The sequence below is a fragment of the Phoca vitulina genome, unplaced genomic scaffold, assembly GCF_004348235.1.
Source record: "Phoca vitulina isolate PV1807 unplaced genomic scaffold, GSC_HSeal_1.0 scaffold27, whole genome shotgun sequence".
NCBI lineage: Eukaryota > Metazoa > Chordata > Mammalia > Carnivora > Phocidae > Phoca > Phoca vitulina.
Window position 1 is genome coordinate 23,226,873 of NW_022589730.1, and position 24,415 is coordinate 23,251,287.

At 41.6% G+C, this 24,415-nt stretch overlaps 1 protein-coding gene and 1 long non-coding RNA gene across 7 annotated transcripts in view; one reads left to right on the top strand and one right to left on the bottom strand.

Moving 5' to 3' along the window:
- The window catches only part of SMAD4 (SMAD family member 4), a 101,504-nt gene that overhangs the window by 52,810 nt on the left and 24,279 nt on the right, over nt 1–24,415 (bottom strand). The window contains exon 1 of one of the 6 annotated variants that reach the window (XM_032422925.1): nt 5,573–5,674. The exons of the other annotated variants lie outside the window; for them this stretch is intronic. The gene's annotated coding sequence lies outside the window, so the exon portion shown is untranslated. Of the gene's footprint in view, nt 1–5,572; nt 5,675–24,415 lie in introns of those variants that run through there. 6 annotated transcript variants of the gene reach the window in all.
- On the top strand, nt 5,916–17,757 carry LOC116643854. The gene is made up of 3 exons (XR_004301641.1): nt 5,916–6,002; nt 16,596–17,145; nt 17,590–17,757. It is a non-coding gene; the product is annotated as an uncharacterized LOC116643854 (long non-coding RNA).

Consider the following 24,415-nt stretch of genomic DNA (forward strand, 5'->3'; position numbering starts at 1 on the left):
AAAAAAAAAAAAAAAAAAAAAAAAAAAAAAAAAAAGAAAGAAAACAATTTTGACTTCATGAACCTCCTAAAAGAACAGGGTCATGGGGACCCCAGGAGTCTGTGGACTCCACTTTGGGAAACACTATTTCAAAAGACTGAAAATTAAGATGAATTTTAATAACTGATAACTAAAAAATACATGTCATAAAACCTCTGAAACGAAGAAAACTATCAATTCATCTAGCTTATTCTTTCAAAAGGGGTGTTTCAGAATCCCTGCAGGTTAGTCCAGCACTACTAACTATATATCAAGAGTGGGGTCCCACCTAAAAAGCACTCTAAGAGTTTGAGGTGCTGTCAGTTTTACAAAGCACTGATCTAGTCTATACTAACCTACACATTTCACTTTACAAATTACCAAAATGATAGTGAAACAAATTACAATATGAATATATGCGACTGATTAAAAAACTAATTGCACAGAAGTCATGTCATTTTTCTTTACTTTTAACTAGCTGCCTAATTTCAACATCTATACACATAAAATTCTTCCTTTAATTTTAGTGAGGCATATCTATGACACAGAGGTACCTAGTGTGTTTATGTACAATGATACCTGGTTTATCTTACTCCATTAAGTACTACTTTCGGTCATCCTTTCATCAGATGATTGAATTATTACAATGATTAGCTACCATTCACTAGCAAATACTACTGATAAATATCCTTAAGTTTTACATTTAGAAATACATTTTGACTTGAAAAAGATCTGAGTTCATCCACATTAAAATAAAGAAATCATACCTTACTACAAAAGACAATATTCAGTAGCAGTCCTTAAAAAAACAAAAAAAACAAATGATATGCATTCTAAACATGCAAATTGGGGTTTGATGGATTTTAAGTAAATTACTCCAGTGCATCAATGATTGCAAAATAAAGCCTGTCACATATTAAAGCAAAGCAATACGGATAAAATATCCAAAGCCTTTAAAATCAAGAAGTACTTTTTTTTTTTTTTAATCATAGATTCCCATGCCTCCTCCACTCAATTCCCATTCTGAATCTGTGTGTGCTGGAATGGAGCGTGGGAAGAGAAAAATAATTTAAAAAAAAAAAAAAAAAAAGCTCTTCCAGAGATGAAGATGCATCTACTCTTCGACCAGCACTTAGGAACTACTGCAGGTGATGTAAATGGAGAACTGAATATGCCCTCCTTAGATGATTTCTAAAGAAATGCTAACTAGTTGGGGGTCGCCTGGGTGGCTCAGTCGTTAAGCGTCTGCCTTCGGCTCAGGTCGAGATCCCAGGGTCCTGGGATCGAGCCCCATATCGGGCTCCCTGCTCGGCGGGAAGCCTGCTTCTCCCTCTCCCAGTCCCCCTGCTTGTGTTCCCTCTCTCGCTGTGTCTCTCTCTGTCAAATAAATAAAATCTTTAAAAAAAAAAAAAAAGAAAAAGAAATGCTAACTAGTTGGGCTTGCTGAGCAACTGTCTCACAGCATATAACTTAACTCCTGACAGCAAAAGCTAAATGCAAACTTGCCTCTCAGGAACCAGTGAAACAACCAGTTAACTGGTGCCTAGAAAATTTATGGTTTCCAAGCAGATTAACCCCCCTTGAAGACCAAATTCCACTGGGAGTTTAGATGCTAATTTGGGCACCTAAACAAAGTCCTCTAAGTCTCTAAAAGGAGCCCAAATAAGCATTTTAGAGTACTTTAAGAAAAAGATCAACTTCCTATTTAGAATAGTAATGCTATACCAACTTCTTATCACGGGATATACAAGTCCCTAAAACTTGCTACCAGACATTTCAAATGAAGTGAGAAAATGAAAAAGAGAGGAGAGAGGAACAAATGAAGGGACAAACACTGAAGCAAAACAAATGTGGCAATACCTTCAAAAGACCCATTACGTTAGATGTGAGATGATTTACACAGTACATACGTACGTCACTGTATTAAAGGATGGAAGTGAAACAGTTCAAAATACAAAGTTAGAGGACCCTAATAGCTAAGCCACCTCAAACTCTAATCTTGCTGCACCCCAGGCCAACTGAATCACAATTTCTGGAGGTGGGATCCAGTATATTTCAAAGCTCCCCAGAAGATTTCAAAATGCAGCCAAGGTTGAGAACCACTATCCTAAACCTTGGCAATAAAAAAGCAGTAAAAAGATGAACCCCACACAGTTACAAGTCTCCAAAGTGCAAACAATTTTCATTTAAAATGTAAATAATATAGTCTTCAAGCTTAAATGTATTTACAATTATCACGAACTTTAAATTAAGATGTTATAACAATCTTTACAGTCTCTGGTATCTATCTATCTGACCTATGATATAATTTGCAGTAGCAAATAACCAAGACTTAAATTATAAGATTCTGACCACCTATCATCATCTTAGTTTTACATAAGTAAGCACTACCCTAGTTTCTATCCACGCTCATGGTTAAAACAAATTTTCCTGGATGCCAATCACACCACAAAATAATGTCAAGGTGACACAACCTAAAATACCTTGTTCCTGAGAAACTGGAATTCAGCCACATTTCCCATCACCAAAATTACACATTTTAAAATGAGAAAAAAATCCAAAAATTCTAAATCTGACTCATTCCCAAGCATATGTTTTGTCATATTATGATGCAAACGGCATCATACTGAAAATTGCTCAAATGAATATCTACACATATTTGTTAACTGTCTTTTTAAAACAATCAAATCTTCATCAGCTGTTGAGTAAAAATCCCAAAATTTGATAATTTAACAAAATTATAATATATCCTGTGTTATGGTGATCCAAGTCCTTCAACTTTCATTTAGTGCAGAAAAGAATGAAATCAATGAAACTGTTTTAGTCATGTTAGCTATTTACACATGATTAAGCATCATTTCAGAGTCAACCTTTAATCACTTAAGCAAAACAAAAATTTCTGCCTAAATACACAGTCTTCTAGAAAAAAAGGAAATCAAAACATGTACAATGAGCATTGAAATGGCCAACATAAGATTTTAAAGACCCATTCACTCTAAAAATCACTGAATGAAAAATGAAAAAAAGTTAGGCATGAGTTAGAGATGGACAATGTAGAACTGAAATAAGTTTAAATGTAAGAAAAATAATGTACTCACCAAAATAGGCAAAATTTTAGATGAGACAAACTATGCATTTTAAATATAATGAACAAGGCAGATCCTGTAGGGTTAACTGCTCTAGTAGAGGCCTCAGCAATTCACAGCTCAATTAGAATAGCGTCTAATGATGTTACTATAACACCAGCTCAATCAGAAAAAAAACAGCTTCCAAGCCAGAGAGCTGGAGTGTGACTGGGCAGCATAAATTAGTTTAATACTTGCTCTTTAATTGGGGGGGGGAGGAGGACCTAAAGGGGAATGCAGAAAAAATAATTCACACACAAAGAAACAGCTTAAGCTTAAGGAAAGTGAAGCATACACAGATTTTTAGAAATGATTTGCTGCTTCATAGTATAAGCAGAATTGCTTCAAGTAGCAAAGCCATCAGAAAGGCCAATGATCCATATAAAATGTATTCTAAAAATTTCAAATTCACTTTCTCATCCCAAATTTTCATTAAATCTGGGCGCCTGGGTGGCTCAGTCAGTTAAGCGTCTGCCTTAGGCTCAGGTCATGATCCCAGGGTCCAGGGATCGAGTCCCTGCTCGCTTCTCCCTCTGCCTGCCACTCTCCCTGCCTGTGTTCTCTCTCTCTCTCTCTCAAATAAATAAAATAAATAAATAAAATCTTAAAAAAATTTTTTTCATTAAATCTGCAACTGATTTGCAGTTCTTTTCTAAGCTCAAGATTTACAATGATGGCACTTAGCTAAACAGAGAAGCTTCTACTTAGGCACTCCCACCTCAAAAATAAAAAAATTAAGATGTAATACCTCTTTAAAGCAACCTCACCCAAAAACCTGGAAAGCAAAGAAAAAGCCACTTCTATTAACAGACTCACAAAATGTTATATCAATTTTCTCTAGAAAGGCTTTTAGTTTTAATTCCAACAACTTAAACCTACATAATTCATTACCACCTTTAGACCTAAAAATACTGCAAATCATAAATGCTCAGCCTGCCTGTATTACTCTGTTCTGTAACAAGCCCTTTTAAGAAAACAAAATCGTAACTTATGAAACATTAACAGAATATATTTTAAAATATTAATTATATCATTTACAACTTGAAATGTCATATATTAAGCATATCAGAACTTTTCAAAAGACAAAATAAGAAGTCCTTAGCAGAAAAAGAAAAGTTACACATTAGAACTTCCTACGCTGTATTTCAACTAAAATACATTTAGTCTCGGTACAACAAGGCAAAGGCAATTTATGAAATCCACAATAAAATTTATTCCGATGCAATGTTCTAAATCTGATTAGTTTTTGAAAGTATGCATTTCTTTATTTTCTCTTAAGGCTACATGGTCTCTTCCAACAAAAATACTGAACCTATTTTTTAAAACCCACATAATCGAACTGCTATCGAGACTAAAAAGATGCTAATTCTGGCAAAAGTCAAAGGTTGTTAACAAATTAGCCAAGATTACATGCCTTTAGAAAATTAATTCAGACTAATTAAAATGATTCCACATTATCTTGTATTTATAATTCCGGAATAACCCGCAGTTTCACCTTAAACTATGGTGCAAAAATTAAAGGCATTAAGAAACTAAATTGAAAATAATCAGAAATAAATATGTTCATTAAAAAAATTTTTGCTAGGGTTTTCAGGGGGGAAAATAGCTATCAATCATCAACAGAGTTTTTAAAAACCTCCCCATACCCAGAAAGAAATCTTTCAAGTTAACCAAACACACCCATTTCTTTGAAAATCTTGCCTGAGAAATTATAACCCCAGTTTGGGGCATGTGATGGAGCCACCGCCCTACATCCTACACCAATTTCACTCTCAGTACTTGCAGTCCTAGCAATAAACTATGTCTTTTATTTTTTATTAGGAGTGGGTGGGGTTGGGGGTGGCGGTCAGTCAGGTGCTGAGAATGCTTCCCGCATACCGCCATCACCTACAATACTCAAAAAAGTGAGTAAACAAATCAAAGCCAGAAACAAAAACTGGAATGACACAACCAGGAAGGGAAAGTAAAGGACAAAGAGAAAACAAAAATTTCCTTGAGAAAAGAAATTAAGGCAGGCCATTTACAACTTTCATTTACACCTAAAGCGACACACTCCAGCCTACCCAGCGCGCTCGGCAGGGGCGGACAGTGAAACTACTCAAGAACAACAAAGAGAAGCGGCGGCCGCAGCAGGAGTACGGGTCCGAGTTTAACTTGATTCGGCCACACAACGCAAGGGGAGTTCGGGGCCGGAGGACCGGGCCCGGAGCCCGAGGGACGCGAGGCCCCGCGGCCCCGCCGGCCCTGCGTTGGGGCCGCCGGCCGAGCCCGTCAGGGAGCCGCGCTCGCTCTCCCGGCGCACCCGCCGGCCTCCCGCTCGCTCCCTGCCGCCGCCGCCGCCGCCGCCGGGAGCCCGCCCCGGGGCGGGGAAGCCGCGGGCGGGGTGCGCGGGCCCGGCCGGGGGAAGGGGAGGGGACATGGCGCGTTACCTGGGTTCGGGCGATGGCGAGGAGTGTCCGCTCTCCCGCCGCGTATCGTCCGCGGGGGCGCCGGGCCCGTAGCTCCCCCGGCGGCCCGAAGCGCTCCTCGGTCCCCGCCCCGCCGTGTCCGGGCCAGGCCGCCCCTCCTCGGCGCCGCGCCACTGCCCGCGCGGGCCGCCTCGAGCTCCCGGGCCGCCCCGCGGCGGGGTGCCTCTCTCGCTGGGCGCCCGGCTCCCCTCACCCGCTCCCGCCGCCCTGGGCGGCCGTGGAGTTAAGGGGAGGGCGGGAAGGGCCTCCCGAGGAGAGCGGGCGGGCGCGAACGCGGGCTCCGCCACCCGAGCCGCTCCGTTACCGCAGCGGCGACGACGACCAGGGCCGTGTTGTTGCTGCCAACTTGTCGAAAGGACACTGAGCATGCGCGAACGGAGACCACATCCGGGTAATTTCAGGGTTTGGCCCTTTCCCCCCCCCGCCCCGCAGCTTTCCTTTCTCCCGGCTGCCCCCGCCTCCCGCCCGGAGTGACGGGAGGATCGCTCTGCGCCTGCGCCCGTGAGGCAGCGCGAGTCGGCTGGCTGCCCAGAGTCCGGTTCTGGGCTCCGGCACTGGCTGAGGGCGCTGCCCCACAAAAGCTGCTTGGAGGGAGTTCATCAGAAAAATTGGCATCCCTTTGCAGTAAAGTACTCAAGCAGCGCGGGAGAGCTCGTAGTAGAGTGGGCGTCCAGTAAGTGTTTATAAATAGCGATCAGCCGGCCCTTGTGTTTTGAGGACCTGCGGGCACAAAAATTAGGCTTGGACAGCCAGCTCCGGGGTGACGGTGGTTGTAGCGGTTTACTTTGGGAAGAAACTGGCAATGGCCGCACCTTCCCTTTCCACCCGCCCTGGATCACTAGATCCAAAGGTGTTTAAACTTGCCAAATCCCTTTTGGGCTTAAGAGATGCACAGGAGAGTCAAGGAATCACACATTTAAGAGTCTGGTCAGGTGTTACGAAAAGTGAGTGGAAGAGATTTAGGTGGAACCTCAGAGTTGGAAGGGACCTTCAAGGACCTACAACACACCTGTTAACTAGGTTGGTAAACTCTGCTTTTGAATTAATACTTTATTTGAAAGTTTTCCAAGATGCATGCATTTCTTTAGTATTTAAAAAGTTTCAGAAAACACATACTAATTATATATTTTTAAATTTTCATTTTATTTTTTGCTACCACCTAGAAAATACTTCCATTGGGGGGATCGCATGAAAACTAATTACTGGGAAGTTCTAAAATCATTTCTTAAGTCTGGTCACCCTCCTACCTTTCACACACAGTGTCCTACCCCCTACTCCCATGCTGTCTTCCCCACCATCACATCCTGTGCTCTTACCTCTTCTACTAGAAAGCCTCCACAAGTGTCATCTTCACTGGTAATTACTCCTGGGGTTCAGGAAGACTTTCCAAGACTAGTTTTAAGGTAATTCATTTACAGAACTTCCATTGCTATATGTACTATTTAATAAAATTGTTCAGCTTGAGAAATCACCTGAGGACAGAGCGTCCTCTTTCAAAACTGTCCTCCCACCTGACAGAACAAAGTAAAACTCTCACCCATTACTTAAGGTGCATCAACTCAAGATGTATTTTTTTTTTTTTTTTTAAAGAGAGAGAGAGAGAATGAGGGCGGGGAGGAGCAGAGGGAGAGGGCAAGAGAACCCCAAGCAGACTCCGTGCTGAGAGTGGAGTCCAATGCGGGGCTCGAACCCACAACCCTGAGATCATGACCTGAGCTGAAATCAAGAGTCCAACACTCAACTGACTGAGTCACCCAGGCACCCCAACCCAAAATGTAAAAACCTCCAGGGAAATTCAAAAGGACAATTCAGAAATTGGTGTCTGTGATGAGAAAGTGAATGATCTGAATGAATGGGTTATAAATTCTTTTGCAAGTCAGGTGGTTTCCAGTTCTTTCCTGTCAACAAAATTGAAGGAAGGTCTAACTAGGTGATTTGGTAATAGATCAACATGTGGTTTCTAGGCAGTATCCCTCAAAAGGAGTTAAAAGTAACATTGCTATAGGGACACCTGGGTGGCTCAGTTGGTTGAGCATCCAACTCTTGATCTCAGCTTCGGTCTTGATCTCAGAATCATGAGTTGAAGCCCCACTTTGGGCTCCACATTGGGTGTGTGTGGAGCCAACAGTAACATCGCTGTAACTAACCCTCTTCCATCGCCATCTGTGTTAGTTATTTATTACTGTATAATAATTTAACCACAAATTTAGTTGGGTCCTCTGCAAGATCACAGAATGAAGTTTGCCTGGGAAAGGATGCACTTCCAAACTGTTCTTGGCGGCATTCAGTTACCTGCTGGCTGCAGAACTGAAGGCCTTAGTTCCTTGCTCACTGTCAGCTGGAGGTCCCTTCAGTTCTTTGTCATGTGGCCCTCTCCATAGAGAGTGGAAGCTTACTTACAATATGGCAGCTTGCTTCTTCAAAGCCAGCAAGGGGGAGAGTCTCCGTGTAAGACACTGGTAACAGCCTTATGTAACACAATCATGTATGCATAATCACATACATCCTGTCACCTTTGCCATACTCAATTGGCCAGAAGCAAATCACAAGTCCCACCCTCACTCAAAGGAAGGAGACCACACAAGGGCACGAATGCCAGGAGGCAGGGATCATGTGGGGCCACATCAGAGTCCACTACACCATCTATTTATTTATGCAAATAATAATCCGTGCAACCCCAACCTCCTCAGAATTTCTCTTCAGGTTGTCTTCACTTTCTTGCTTAAAGGAAATCTGACTTTCCCCCTGGAACAGTGCGTCCCCTGCCCCCTCCCAAGTAGTGGCAACTGTGTTTTTGACCACAAGCCTCTCAGACTGTACCTGGAAGTGGGGTAGGTGTCCTCCTTGCTCCTCAATAGACCATCCCCTTCTCCCCCTACTAATCTGCAGCTTTAAATCTTGTTATCCAGAACCCCTCATCGTCGCTTCCATTTCTCTTCATATTTTCACCATTTGCTCCTGTCAGTCACTCCAATACCACTTCTGTCTTAATCCTAGGTGCTTTTAATGTACATGTGGGTGATCTTCCCAATACCCTGACCTCTCGGTTCTTTGACTTCTCCTCCAGGGATTTTGTCCTACCCTAACTCAGCCACTCACTCCCATGGGCATAATCACAGAAGGAAGCCTTATCAAACTTTGCAACTTCATCATAATCATGATTTCAAACATCTTATACTCTGAACACCATCTCATATTTCCAAATTTTGTTGCAGCGATTGTTCAAAGTACATATCCACTCTCTCCCATCCTTACCCAGCTTAATCCCCTGGCCAATCACTGCATCACTCCTTTGCACACACCCTCAACCCCAGTACTTTCTTCCCCCATTGCTGTGTGTGCTCGGCAAAACCACAATCCTGATCAAGCCAGCTCACCTACTCCACACCAGCACCCCTGCATCTGAAAGTGGTTAAAGAAAAACACAATCACGCTAGTGAGTTTCACTTTAATTTCATCACTCTTAACCTCCAATGGGCCATTAGTGCTGCTCCAGAATCCCACTTCCCTCCTCTGTTCTTCTGGATTTCATACCTCTCTGTCCTCTAACCTACACCTCCTTCCCTTTCATCCTCATTTCTCAGTTAACAACCTTGCTTCCTTTTTCATTGAGAAAATTGAAGCAATGAGATAAAAATCTCCACAGAATCCCATGATCTCATCTACCCATACCCATATGCCAACATCTATAACCTCTTCTCCACCTTACTCTCCATTATGTAGTTGAATTTTCCATGCTCCTAGCCAAAGTCAGTCCCTCTGCTAAGGTAACAAATCCCAATCTTGGCTTGCCTAATTTATCAGTGCTTCCCTCTATGCTGGGTCATTCCCCTCAGCTTATAAGCAACTGTTATTTCTCCAATCATACAAAATCTCTTTGACCCACTTCCACTGTCAGCTACTGCCCCATTTCTCTACTTCAATTCCAACAAAACTTCTAAAAGAGTTTTCTATACTTTCTGTCTCTAGCTCTCCCCCCTCAGTAGCAGAATACATGCCATATGATACAATTTATACAAAGTTCAAAAACATGCCAAATACAATGCCTATGATAGGACCATATACATATGTAATAGAATCATAACAATGCACACAAGGTTACATATGTGGCATATTTTAGGTATCCCGCTGAGCAGGTCCCACCCTCTCTTAAAGCAACTTCATTCATGCTTTCCATCCGTACCACTCTATCAAAACTATTCAAGGTCAACAATGAACTTCATATTGCCTAAGTCCAATGACCTATTTGCAATTCTCATCTTAATTGACCTGTCTGTAACAGCTAACACAGCTAATCACTTGATTCACCTTTTTTTTTTTTTTTAAACCATATAATCTCAATTTTCCTCCTTCATCACTGGTCCCTCTTTCCCTGTCTTATTTCTTCTTTGTTGATTCTATCTCTTCGCAGACCTAGGGAATGGCAATGACCTAGGGCTCATTGCTTGGATTCTTCTCTTTTATATCTATACTCATTTCATTGGTGATCTCATTAAGTCTCCTAACTTTCAGTACCATCAGAGATATATGATATCATCATATATGATGACATTTCCAAATTTATATATTCAGCCCAGACATCTCATCTGAACTCCAGATTCTGATACCCAGCAGTCTACTATACATCTCAAACTTATGCCACAAACTGAAAAAAAAATATTCTCCCTCAAACCTGTTCAACCCACGAATTTTCCTATCTCAGTTGATGACAAGTCCATCCTTAAATTTACAGATCAAAAACCCTAGAGTCATGCTGGACCTCCCTCTTTCTTTTATATCTCATGTCTAGTCCGGATTCAGAGCATCCCTTACCATCTCCACTGCTATCTCCTGGTCTGAGCCACCATCATCTCGTGTTTGGATTAGTCTTCTAAAAGCTCTCCCTGCTTTCAGTCTTACCCCTTAGAGTCTGTTCTGTACATAATAACCAGAGTGATCCTCCTAAAACATAAGTCAAATCATGTCACTCCTCTGCTTAAATCCCTACAATGGCTCCTCATTTCACTCAGAGTAAAAGTCTTTGTCCTTACAGTAGTCTACAGGGTTCTATAAGATCTGGACCACCACCCCACCCCATCATTACCTTTCTAATCTCATCTCCTGTTATTCTCCTGGATGCATCTGCTGCAGCCTTACTAATGTCCTTTATTGATCCTAGAAAATACCAGCCACATTCCTGAGTTAGGGCCTTTGCATTGGCTCTTCCGTCTGCCTGGCACATATTTCCCCCAGATATCTGCAGTGCTAACTCCCTAACCATCTTTAGCCAAATGTCATCTTCTCAATGAGGCTGACCCTAACCTTTTTAAAATCACAACTCATTTTGAACCCTATGCTACACCCCAGATCCCTCTTACCCTGCTCTATCTTTCCTCATAGCTCTTCTAATATGCTGTATTATTTACTTATATTTATGTTTATTGCCTATTATCTATTACCCCCACTAGAATGTAAGGTCCATGAGGGCATGGATTTGTCCCATAATGTTTACTAATATATCCCAAGTGACTAGAGTTACTATTGACAAATAGGAGGTGCTTGATAAATATTTGTTGAATAAATGAACAAGGTGTTTCATGCTTCTATCCATAAACAATGAAAACTAGAGATAGAATTGATCTGAACTGTATCTTATTCCAGCAAAAAATACTCTAAATTTTAATTTTAATAGTTCATCAAAATTTATAATATTTTATGTTGTTTATACCAAGTAGGTATTCAAAATAGCATTTTTTAAAGATTTTATTTTTTAGAGAGAGACAGAGAAAGAGTGAGCACAATGGGGGACCCGAGGCAGAGGGAGAAGCAGACTCCCCCCTGAGCAAGGAGCCCTACTCAGGGCCCGATCCCAGGACCCTGAGATCATGACTTGAACCAAAGGCAGACAATTAACCAACTGAGCCACCCAGGTGCCCCTCAAAATTATATTAATAATACAGTCAAGATGAATGTTTTAAACTTAGTGACTCAAAGATTTTTTTTAATTTTTAGGGAAATATGATAGGGTGATCAATAAAAGACTTTCCAGCCTAAACTCTCATATTATAATGTTCAGGGGCAAGTGGAATGGAAATACAAGATAAGGAGAAAAAGAGTGATGTAGAATTTCTTTTTAAGAAAAGCTTGTTCATGTATTTTTTAAATGGATGATAGGTACATTATGATATTTAGATTCCCTTGGATACACTTACAGAATGATGTAACAATCTTATTTTAAAATGCCAATACTTATTATGCCAGAAATAACAAACTTTGCCATTATTTAAACTTAAGATGAAACATTTGAGATATGACCTTTAAAAGTACAAGAAAAAACATGGTTTCTCAAATTTCTTTTAAGAGACATGCAAGCAAGAAATTTTGAAGACCACAGTCCCAAAGCACTCCAAGCGACCTAAGCTACCACCTTTCCTGAGACTTCTTCAGGTGAAACATCTCAATCCTATATCCATCTCTGAGCTGGGCAGGCAAAGGCTTGAAAGCTTTCTTTCCCTTTTGTTTTCTTTGATGGCTCACCTCCCTGACTTGGAGCTTCTCCAGGGTAAGGAGAATATAGAGCTTTTGCCTTTTCATTCCAGAGGTGGGGACAGAGAGCTCCCACCTCCAGCCCTGCCCAGTAAGGAAGAAATAGAAAAATTTTTAATACGGAAGTGACCTAGCAATTGACAGCTCCAGGCATGAGTTAGCATCATGACATTTCAGAGTTAACCCAATGTTTTTAAAAAAGAATCTAAGTTGCCCTTGAAAATCATTTAACATTGATTAACCTAAACACTATAAGCATTTCCCACATTCCTAAAGCACTATAGTAAACTCTGTCATCTCCTTTGACTTAAATGCAGGAAATTAGGTTTGAGGGTGACTGATGTGCATTCGACTCTCAAGTGATGTGTTCTTTCAGCTTTATAGGAGGCCAAAGACTTGATGAAGAAAAGAGCAGATGCATAGAGCCAATGCTCCATTTTATTTATTTATTTATTTTAATGTACTGAAAACTATAATAACTGCTATCCATGCCAGATCCAGCAAGGGCCACAAAGGCAGCTGTGGACAGAATCCCAAGGGTAGGGAAGGGGTAGAGGCAGGAAGGAAGGAATTAGGTGGGAGAGGAAGGGAAATCACAGCCCACCTTTGTCTGGCCACAGTCCTCGAAGTAGTAACAGAGACCAAGAGGCAGCTGAAAGCAAGGGACAGGAGCAGTACAAACCCCTCTGTCAGCCCTAACCATTCATGCAATGCGCATTTTATTCAATACTTACCAGGTACAAATTACTAAGGGATTCAGAGATAAATTTACTGTAGTCCATGCCCTTGAGTAGCTCCCAGTCTAGTGGGGCAAGAATGAAGTGTTAATAGATCATTCTGATGATGTGGACGTGGAATACTGTGAGAAAAAAAGAGAAGGAGCAACCTAATCTTGCCTGCGGGAGTTCAGAAGCCTTCACAAGAAAGTGACATTTGAACTGGACTTTGAGGTAAAGTAGGAGTTTGCCAGTAGAAAAGGACTGAGTGAAGACTTTCAAGGCAGAGAAAACAGCCTACGGATATGAAAGTGGTTGGTGTGTTTGTGGAATGGTTGAAAAAAGAATTCAATATATAGCCATGGATATACTTGCCATATACAAACAAAACAACACACAATATACCACTTATAAGAGGGTACACATTATAACATTGTTTGCCATAACAGGCTGTTGGAAAAACTCAAATGTTTAATCAAGGAGACTGGATAAAATAAATTATGGCACATCCATACAATGAAATACTATATAGCTATGATTAGAGTGGTAATTTTCACTGTACCCTTATGGAAAGATCTCAAAGGTTTACTGCCAAATGACAATATGAAGTCCAAAACAATGTGTATATTATGCTATCTTTTCTGTTAAAAAGAAGGAAAAATAATATGTGTTTATAACAACAATGGTTGTATGGGGTAGAGTGGGAACTGGATGGGAGGAAATTTTTCACTGTATAATTTCTTTTATTCTTGAACCCTGTAAATGCATTACCTCTTCAAAAAATTAAACTGAAACTTGATTCAAACTTGAAATTCAAAGTGACTGGAATGTATATGCTCATTCCTCTCCTTTAAGACTCTATCGATAATCAAGGGCACCTGGCTGGCTCAGTCGGAAGAGCGTGGGACTCTTGATCTCGGGGTCATGAGTTTGAGTCCCATGATGGGTGTAGAGATTACTTTAAAAATATATATAAGCTAAGAAAAAAAAAAAAAAAGACTCAGTGATCCTCTAGGATCCCTAATGTTTATCAGGATTGGGTGCCCTATCTTTCTGCTCTGACTAGGCTGTGAGTTCCCTGAGGACAGAGGTTCTCTTGAGGGCTTTCCACACAGCAAGTGTCAGAGAATGTTTGTTGACTGAATGCATAGAGAGAGGTAAGAGGTGAGAGGTGAGGCTGGAAAGAGATCTGGAGCCAGACTATGAAGGAAGATATGATGATAAGTGTGGAGGACAGATATGTTTGGGTTTTTACAGTTTTACTGAGGTATAATTTACATTTATAAACTTTTTAAAATAGAGAGTTGGATGAATTTGGGTAAAGGTATACATCACACAATCCAGTTTAGAACACTGCCTTCGCTCCAAAAAACTGCCTTCTGCCCCTTTGCAGTCAAGTCAATCCCCACCCCCATATTCCTGGCCCCAGGCAACCACTGCCATGCTTCCTGTTTTTAAGGTTTTGGTTTTTCCAAAATTCCATATAAATGGAATCTTACAACACGTAATTTTTTGCATCTGGATTTTTTCACTCCGCGTGATGTTTTTGAGATCCAGAATGTTCCTGTGTATATCAGTAGTTAGCTCCTTTTTATTGTTCAGTAGTATTCCATTGTGTGTATATGCAAATCCATAGAAACAGAAAGAAGATTAGCAGATTAGTGGTTGTCCGGGGATAGGGAGGAGGGGAACTGAAAGACACGGGTTTCTTTTTGAGGTAATGGAAATGTTCTGGAATTAGTGCTGATGGTTGTACAACACTGGGAATATATTAAAAGAGACTGAGTTGTACACTTTAAAATAGTTAAAACATGTGCACCTGAAACTAATGTAACGTGTGTCAACTATACTTCAATAAAAATAAATAAATAAACAAACAAATAAATAAAATGGTTAAAATTCATAGAAACAGAGAGTCAAATGGTGGTTACCAGAGCCTGGGGGAGACATGAGGAAATGTTGGTCCAAGGGTACCAACATCCAGTTATAAGATGAGTAAGTTCTAGGGACCTAACATGTAGCATGGTGACTTTAGTTAATAAGACTGTATTATATACTTGAAAGCTGCTAAGAGAGATCTTAAATATTCCCACCACCTAAAAAAAATTGTCATTATGTGAGGTGAATGATGTGTTACTAACCTTATAATGGTAATCACTTCACAATGTATACCTGTACCAAATCATCACGTTGTATACCTTAAACTTACACAATGTATGTCAATTATATCTCAATAAAGTTGGGGGAAAATAAAATTAATAAAATGGTAAATTTTATGTTATATAAATTTTATCTTAAAAACTTACATTTTGGGGCACCTGGGTGGCTCAGTCGGTTAAACGTCCAACTCTTGATTTCAGCTCAGGTCATGATCTCAGAGTGATGAGATCGACCCCCAAGTCAGGCTCCACATTCAGCGGGGAATCTGCTTGAGATTCTCTCCCTCTCCCTCTGCCCCTCCCTGCTTGTGTTTTCTCTCTCTCTCTAAAATAAATAAATAAATATTTAAAAACAAATAAACAACCAAAACTTAACATTTTAGGTAAGCATCACTAGCAAGGTTACTAAGCAAATAGTCCTTGGAGGCAGGCTGACTTGGTTCAGGTCCCCATTTCACTCCTTACTAGCTTTTTTTTTTTTTTTTTAAGATTTTATTTATTTATTTGACAGAGAGAGACACAGCGAGAGAGGGAACACAAGCAGGGGGAGTGGGAGAGGGAGAAGCAGGCTTCCTGCTGAGCAGGGAGCCTGACATGGGGCTCGATCCCAGGACGCTGGGATCATGACCCGAGCCGAAGGCAGACGCTTAACGACTGAGCCACTCAGGCGCCCCACTCCTTACTAGCTTTTAGACAGTGGATAAATCATTCTAAGTCTCAGTTTCTTCACCTGTGAAACAGGGACAAAAACAGAGCCTGTGTCACTGAGCTGTAGGGAGGATCCAGTGAGATCATGCCTGTAAAGCACTTAACATGGTACTGACAAGAACCTAATCAGTATTAGCTAACTTTTTAAATCCACGTACACCTGTCATATGTCAAGTCTATAAGATGTCTGAATTTATTCAATTCAGCATGAAGCAGGAACTATTCTCAATCTATAGGTGGTAAAACTGAACTATCAAGAGATTAAAAATAACTTGTTGCCATATTGAAGAACATTCTATAAAATAATTGGTCTGTAGTTTTCAAAAATGTCAATGTCATGGAAAACAGACTGAAGAACTCTTCCAGACTGAAGGAGACCCAATAGACATGACAATGAAATGCTGTGCATGATCTTGAGTTGGGTATGGAAAAATTGGGACATTATTGGGACAACTGACGCAACTGGAATATGGACAGTAGACTAGATAATAGTATTGAATCCATGTAGGTTTCCTGATTTGGGCAAGTATAGTGTGCAGGGCCAGCATTCGGGTGTGGTGAGCAAGGCTCCTAGGAAGCCCTCTCAGGGCCACTGATCAGATGTTGTTTGCCTCCTCCTGAATCTGGCCCTGGTGTTTCAGTACATAAGAGAATGTCCTTATTCTTAGTAAGTCCACACTGAAGTATTAAGGGGACAGGCAGACCTATGTGTAGAACTAGCCCTCCATTAGTTCCGAAATAATACATAAGTAGAGAGAGAAAAATGTTAACAATTGGTGAATCAGGGTAAAGGATATGCAGAAGTTTTTGTACTATTCTTATAAGTTTTCTGTAAGACTGATTTCTTTTTCTTTTTCTTTTTTTTTACTTTTTAAGTCACTTGCCCATGTAATGAAGTTCCTTTAATAGGAGAGCTGGAATCTGAACCCTCTGCGGCCTCCAGCCCTCCATACAGAGTGCAGTGTGGAGCTGTCCTGCAGCCCAGAGCTGAAGCCAAGACCCTGAAGGGCCTCCTGACCAGGTGCCTCTGAAAGGAAGTGGCCCAGGTACCATCAAACAGCGTTTCTTCCACTTGAACATGATCTTTAACATGATCGTGCAGATTCTGATTCAGTGACTCCAAGGTAGGAGTGGAGTGTCCACATCTCTAACAGGCTCCTAGAGGAGGTGATACAGCTGGTCTCTGGACCAGAGTTCTAGAGGCAAGACCCTGGACCCAAGAGTCCAGACCTCTAGGGCCTCAAATGCACAGTTTCCTGAGGAGGGGGATGGGAAGGAACACTAACTGATTTAGGAGGCAGTCCACACTGGCGATGCCACCTACTTCCAGTGCTTTTCAATGCTAAGCTCCACTTTCTTTTTTCCAACCTGCCTTCGTTCGGGAAACATGCAGAGTGAGCCTGCTGGGTGCCATGCTTTATTTCAGGTGAGGAACTGGATGGTGACGAACATTAATTGAACCACCTAGAATTTATCCAGCCTTTCTGTTCCCCTAGTAGACTCCTAATCAGCCTTAAAACTACACAGTTTGTGGTCCAAACAAGTGAATGTGGCATCTGTCTCACTCGGTGTCACAGGCACAAGAGGGAACATTGCAGGGAGGAGCGTGCTGGAAATGACAATTTCATCAAAGGCAAAAACAAAACGTTTCTTAAAAAGGTCGAGTTGGCATCCTTTTAGTGATAAAAGAATCTGATAATGAATATTTGTGCAAAGGGTTTGAGCTTTCAACTCTGAGGGGGAAAACATCTTACCCTAACATCACCAAAATCTTTTCTTATTTTTAGAGCATTTTTCTTGGAAGACAGCCTTGAGGAAAGTAATTAACTTTACCTTGGATGAAAATTGCAGTTACTCTTTTCTTTTAAAGGGTTCAAGGATAATCAAGTGCCACCTTTTCAGGGGTGGAAATGAGGAATTTGAAGGAGAAGAAGGATGCTGTGCGCGTTTGAACAGCCCTTCCCCGGCATCTGCTCCTCGGGAACAGGCTGTGTGAAGGATGCAGGGGCACCTGGGTGGCTCAGTCGTTAAGCGTCTGCCTTCGGCCTAGGTCATGATCCCAGGGTCCTGGGATCGAGCCCCGCATCGGGCTCCCTGCTCGGCGGGAAGCCTGCTTCTCCCTCTCCCACTCCCCCTGCTTGTGTTCCCTCTCTCGCTGTGTCTCTCTCTGTCAAATAAATAAATAAATAAATAAATAATCTTAAAAAAAAAAAAAAAAAAAAAAGTGCACGACGCTGGTTCCAAGACTCAGCCTTGCCGCCCCCTCCTCCAGGAAAAGGTGCCCCGCCGAAGCTCCCACAACACCTGCCTTCCCTTGCCTGCAGTGGCTGTTGCCACCTCCCCTCTCTGCTGTTTTCTCTTCCCCTTTCCCTTGACTGGTGGACTTTCACTTCCCGGGCCCTTCCGACAAGCTGCACCCAGCTGCTGCCTTTGCACTGTCCCCACGCTTCCTGCCCTCCGCCCGCTGCCGCCCACGCACGGTGACCCCCGTGGGGGGAGCGCTGCTGCCCACGGAGCCTCCTCCCGGGCCGGGCCCCCTGCGCCCCCGCGCGCGCGCGTGTCTGTCATCGGGAAGGCAGTGAGAACGCCACAGCCTCCGCAGGCAGCCCAGGCCACTGGCGGCCGTGGCTCTCTCTTCCCGCCCGCTCTTCAGGGAAGCTGGCTCCGGGGTCGGCTCCCAGTTCGTTCAACAGTACCACCGATCCCGTCTACGAAAGAGGCCCTGGCTCCGAAGCGCCTCTGCAGCCCGGATGCCCGGCCGGCCCTCCCCAGCTCACAGATGGCTGGCCTGGCAGGGGCGCTGCGAGTAGGTCTGAACTTGCCCGAGGCCATGCGGGTTAGTTAGAATGCCGGGCCTGACTCCTTGGCACGGGTTCTTTGTGGAGGGTTTGACCCAAAGGCCCAGGAATGCAGGCTTTTGCCGTCCTCCCCTACAGCCTGCCCTCCATTCTCACGGCTCCCCCCAGGAGCAAGTCCCAACCGATTCCTCAGCCAGGGAGAAGGCCACGTGGACAAGCCCAGGCCCGGGGCCCAGGGTTTGCCTGCCCTGCTTCCTTCCCTCCCTCCCTCCACCATTCCACGTCTCACCCAGAGGCCCAGCTCTCCCCTACCAACCACTCCAGCCCAGCTGATCTCATCCAAAAAGCCACAAGCCACCCTTCTGGCCCTTGATTTCCTAGTGTCCTGTGTGTTTACATTCTACTTCATTTGCAGACAGTAGCGCAGAGGTAGAGATTAGGGATGGGCTTTGGAGTCAAATGAGCTCGTGTTCAAATCCTGGCTCCATTGCTGTGTGCCCCTGGGCAAGCTACTGAACCTTTCTCGGCTTTAATTACTTCCTCTATAAAAGTAGGTATAATCACACTTGTTGAAAATGTTATTTCCCTGAGCATTAAAGGAAAATTTTCTCATCCAACAAAAATTTACTGGTGTCTACTATTTACCAGGCACTTACTGTAGAGGAGGGTATGGTGGTGTACAAGACAAACTCCTTGTCCTCAAAGTACTTACCTTCTGGTGGGTGACAGACAGTAAACATGTAGCCAAACAAATCATTTTAGTGATAATTGCTATTTTAAGAAAAGACCATAGAGAGTGATTAGATTAGGAGACGTACGGAGTAGTATTTTAGATGGGGTGACTCGGGAAGGATGTCTGAAGAGGTGACATTTGAGCAGGGATCTGAATGATGCAAAGTAGTGAGCTGTGCAAACATCTGGGGAGAGCAGGTGTAAAGATCCTGAAGCAGCAATGGGGTCGATGTGTTCATGGAACAACAGTAACACCAGTGCAGCTAGGGTAGGGTACGAGAGAGGAGCAAGGTAGGAGTTAAGATCAGAGAGGTAATATGTGAGGAGAAGGTTTAGCATGTAGTCAGTGCTCCATAAATTCTAACTATTTTTCAGGGTGTCTTATTTTCCTAACAAGGCTGTATGCTCCATTCACTGAACAAATATTTACTGTGTGCCTACCAGATGTCAGGCAGTGTGCTACAAGATAGGAATATGAAAATGAACAAGACAGATGTGGGAGAGGAAAGTAAGAAAATGAGCAGGGTGCCAGGCAGGGTCAGAGACAGCTGAGGCTCCCCTCCTTCGAGCTGAGGGGCTGAACTTAGCTCAAGGGCATCCTGATGCTTGCCGTGCTATTGTACAGTACTGCCCAGGAAAGTTCCCAGGGAATCATTCTTTGAATATTAAGAGATGGAAAAAGAGATACAGGGTAAATATGAACCAAAAAACCTCCAGAGTAGCAATTTTAATATCACCCAAAATAGACTTTTAGGTGGAAAACATCACAAGGGACAAAGAAGACTTTATATGCAGTGGAAGTCAAATGAATGACTCTATTAGTGAGCTCAATCTAATAAAAAGCTTTGTACTTAACAAATAAAGAATATACATCTTTTTCAAGAATATATGGGAGACTCCAAAGATCAGTCACCTACTAGTCATGCACCTCAGTAAATTTTAAAAAATCAACATCATACAGCCCATGTTCTCTATCACAATACAATAAATTTGGAAATCATTAACAAAAGAATAGCTTCAAGGGGCCCCTGGGTGGCTCAGTAGGTTAAGCATGGTCTCTTGATTTTGGCTCAGGTCATGATCTCAGGGTCCTGGGATTGGGCCAGCATTGTGGTCAGGCTCTGCTCCACTGGGAATCTGCTTTTCTCCTTCTTCCTCTGCTCCTCCCCCCACTTGCTCCCTCTTTCTCTCTAAAATAAATAAATTTTTTTTTTTTTTTAAGAATAGTTTTGGGGCACCTGGGTGGCTCAGACGTTAAGCGTCTGCTTTCGGCTCAGGTCGTGGTCCTGGGGTCCTGGGATGGAGCCCCTCATCAGGCTCCCTGCTGAGTGGGGAGCCTGCTTCTCCCTTTCCCTCTACCTGCTGCTTCCCTTGCTTGTGTTCTCTCTCTCTGTCAAAAATAAAATCTTTTAAAGAAATAAAAAATAAATAAAAGAATAGTTTCAAACTCCTAAAACTCTGGAGATGTAAAAAATACTACTAAATATTAGAATAAAGAGATTATAATAAGGGAAATTACAAAATATAATGAAAGTACCATGTGTCAAAGTGTACATAAGGTAGTAGTTAAAGGGGATTTGTAGTGTTATATACATTTATTTAACAAATAAAAAATATTGAAATCAAATGAGCTAAGTGTTCAGTGCAAAGCCCCAAAGAAATAAGCAGGAAGGAAATAATAAAGATATGGCAAAAATCAATGGTGTGAGGTGCTGGGGGAGCGGGGACAAAAGCAATAGATATGAATAACAAAATCAAAAGATGATTTTTAAAAAATCCCATCAAAACAATGAATCATGGAACACTACATCAAAAACTAATGATGTAATGTATGGTGATTAACATAATAAAAAAATCCCATCATAAGATCAGTAAGAAGCAGGAAGATATACAAGTAAACAGAACACAAAATTAAAAGGGAAAAATAATTTACAGACAAAATAGGTGTTTTTAAAAAGATTATGAACTACTACACACTAATAAATTCGAAAACATCAATGAGAGGGATACACAGCTGGAAAAACAGAAAACACCTATTGACCCAAAGAGAAAACTTTAAATAGAAAAATAACCATTAAAAATTTTGAAATTGTGATGAGATCCCCCTGCCCCATCAGATATAAACATATATACATATTTGCCTATATTAAAAAACAATGGGAAACTAAGTCAAAAAAAAATTTTTTTAAACTACTTATGAGGAGGAAAGAGACAAGGAGCAAGAAACCAGAATGCTCTAAATGTACCTTGTTGTGTGAGTTTTACTGTAAAATTATGTATATCTTTAACATAATTATGAAATAAAATTAAATTTAAGTTAAAAAGCAATCCCTAAGGGGTGCCTGGGTGGCTCAGTCGGTGAAGTATCTGCCTTCGGCTCAGGTCATGATCCAGGGTCCTGGGATCGAGCCCCGCATTGGGCTCCCTGCTCAGTGGGGAGCCTGCTTCTCCCTCTCCCTCTCCCCCTGCTTGTGTTCTCTCTCTCTCACTGTGTCTCTCTCTGTCAAATAAATAAAATCTTAAAAAAAAAAAAAAAAGTAATCCCCAAGAAGTGAACACAAATTGAAACAAATGAACCTCACTGTTTCAAGTTGTTGGCACATGGAGGAGCTATTGGAAGTGACTTTAAAACAAGGAACTTGACTCTACATTCTTAGTGGGACATAGCCTAAGGACAAAAGAACTGCAATACAAACATACACATACACATACAAATCTTTTTTTTTTTTTTAAGATTTTATTTATTTATTTGACAGAGAGAGACACAGCAAGAGAGGGAACACAAGCAGGGGGAGTGGGAGAGGGAGAAGCAGGCTTCCCACTGAGCAAGGAGCCTGATGCAGGGCTCGATCCCAGGACTCTGGGATCATGACCTGAGCCGAAGGCAGACACTTAACGACTGAGCCACCCAGGTACCCCTACACATACAAATCTTGAAAACTATTTTTGTCAATCACATTGATGGTAGAGTCTTGGCATTAGTATTCTGAGACTGTTAGTGGTGTGTATTGCAGGATAAAGCAAATGAGTAATTATATTGGTGTTATTGAGAACTGCGACTTAACATGACAGAAAGGAGATATAGATGTTACGTAGATGAGGTTACACAGTCCTGAATTTGAATTGGAAGTATGTGGTAGACAGAATTCTAATATCCCAACAGAGACAAACCCTTGAATAATCTCTTCCCCTTGAGAGTGGGCAGCACCTATGAATATGATGAGATATCACTCCTCTGATTAGGTCACATTATATGGCGAAGGGATATGATAAGAAAGGATATGAAGGGATTTTACACATATAATTAAAGTTCTGAAATCAGTAAACTTTAAATTAATCAAGGGGCGCCTGGGCGGCGCATCTGCCTTCCACTCAGGTTGTGATCCCAGGGTCCTGGGATGGAGCCCCACATTGACTCCCTGCTCACAGGGACGCTACTTCTCTCTCTCCCTCTGCCCCTCCCACCCCCGCTCATGCTCTTTCTCTCTCTCTCAAATAAATAAATAAAATCTTACAAAATACATTAATTAATTAATCAAGAAGATTATCCTTGGTGAGCCTGACCTAATCAGGTAGCCCTTTAAAAGAGGATCTAGACATCAAAGACCCTAGATGGTCAACCCTTAGACGTGATCACTTTTAATTCAGAAACAAAACAGACCGGTTAACCGCCACTGCCCTCTGACACAAAAATAGAGGACTGACCAATGTAATGCCGCGAGAAAGAGAGAGTTCAAGGATTGGAAAGGGAGAAACATGTTATTGTCAATTATATGGAAAACCCAAGGTAATTAACAAATGATTAGATCTCACGCAAGTTCAGGAAGGTTGCCACATAGCAGGGCAACATACAGAGATCAATAGCATTCCTCTACACCTTCAAAACCCAGTAAACAAGATACCATTTATAGTAGTTATAAAACTATAAAATATATAGAAACTAAACTACCAAATAACGCAGATAATAATGTAAAACTCAATTAAAAGGCATAAAAGAAAACCTGAATAAACAAGAACATATTGTTATGTTCATTGCTAGAAGAGTTTAACGTTATAAAAATAGCAATTCTCCCAATATTAACCTATAAATTAAATGAAATTGCATCATAATTCTAGGTGAAGAGAATTTGATTCTAAAATATACATGGAAGAACACATATCTACAAATAGTTAAGATACATCTCCAAAGAAGAGCAAAAGGGAGGGGAATGCACCCTACCAAATAATGAGACATACTTGAAATCTAGAATAATCAGAGCAGTGTGGTACTGACTGGCACAGGAAGAGCAAATAGAGCAGGTATTAGTATGGGGAACTTGGGATAGAAAGACATCACTAATCAGTGGGAAATAGATGAATTCTTTAGTAGATAGACAGGAAAATTGTCTCACTCTAAGGAGAAAAATTCAGTTGAATCTCACAACATATGCAAAAAAAAAAAAAAATCCTCGAAGCAGATTAAAGTCCTAAATTTGAAAAACTAAATTATAAAGCCAAGAGAAGGAAATGTAGAAGAATATTGCTGGGACTTCAGGGGTGGGAAAATTTTCTTTAAAAAAGATGCCAAATGTGGGGCACCTGGGTGGCTCAGTCATTAAGCATCTGCCTTTGGCTCAGGTCATGATCCCAGGGTCCTGGGATCGAGCCAGCATCAGGCTCCCTGCTTGGTGGGAAGCCTGCTTCTCCCTCTCCCACTTCCCCTGCTTGTGTTCCCTCTCTCACTGTCTCTCTCTGTCAAATAAATAAATAAAATCTTAAAAAAAAAAAAAAGATGCCAAATGTACAAATTTTAAGGGGACCAAAAAAAAATCCACAGATTTGATTAAATTATTTCTGTCTTATGGAGGCCATCATAAACACAATTAATAGGTGATCAAATGGGAAAAGTTGTTTGTCATATTCAAAATCAACACAAAATAAAGATTTATAATATTTTAAAAATTCCAAGATAGCTTTAAGGAAAAGACAGGAAATCCAACAGAAAACAAAATGAGCATAGGATATGATGAGGCAATTCACAGGAGAAATCTGAATGACTAACAAGTCTACTAAGATGTTTAAGCTCATTAGTAATCAGTGAAATGTAAATTAAAGCTAAATACCATTTTACATGTCTCAGATTGGAAGAAAGAAAAAGGAGAATCAGATATCATTCCCTGCCGGCAG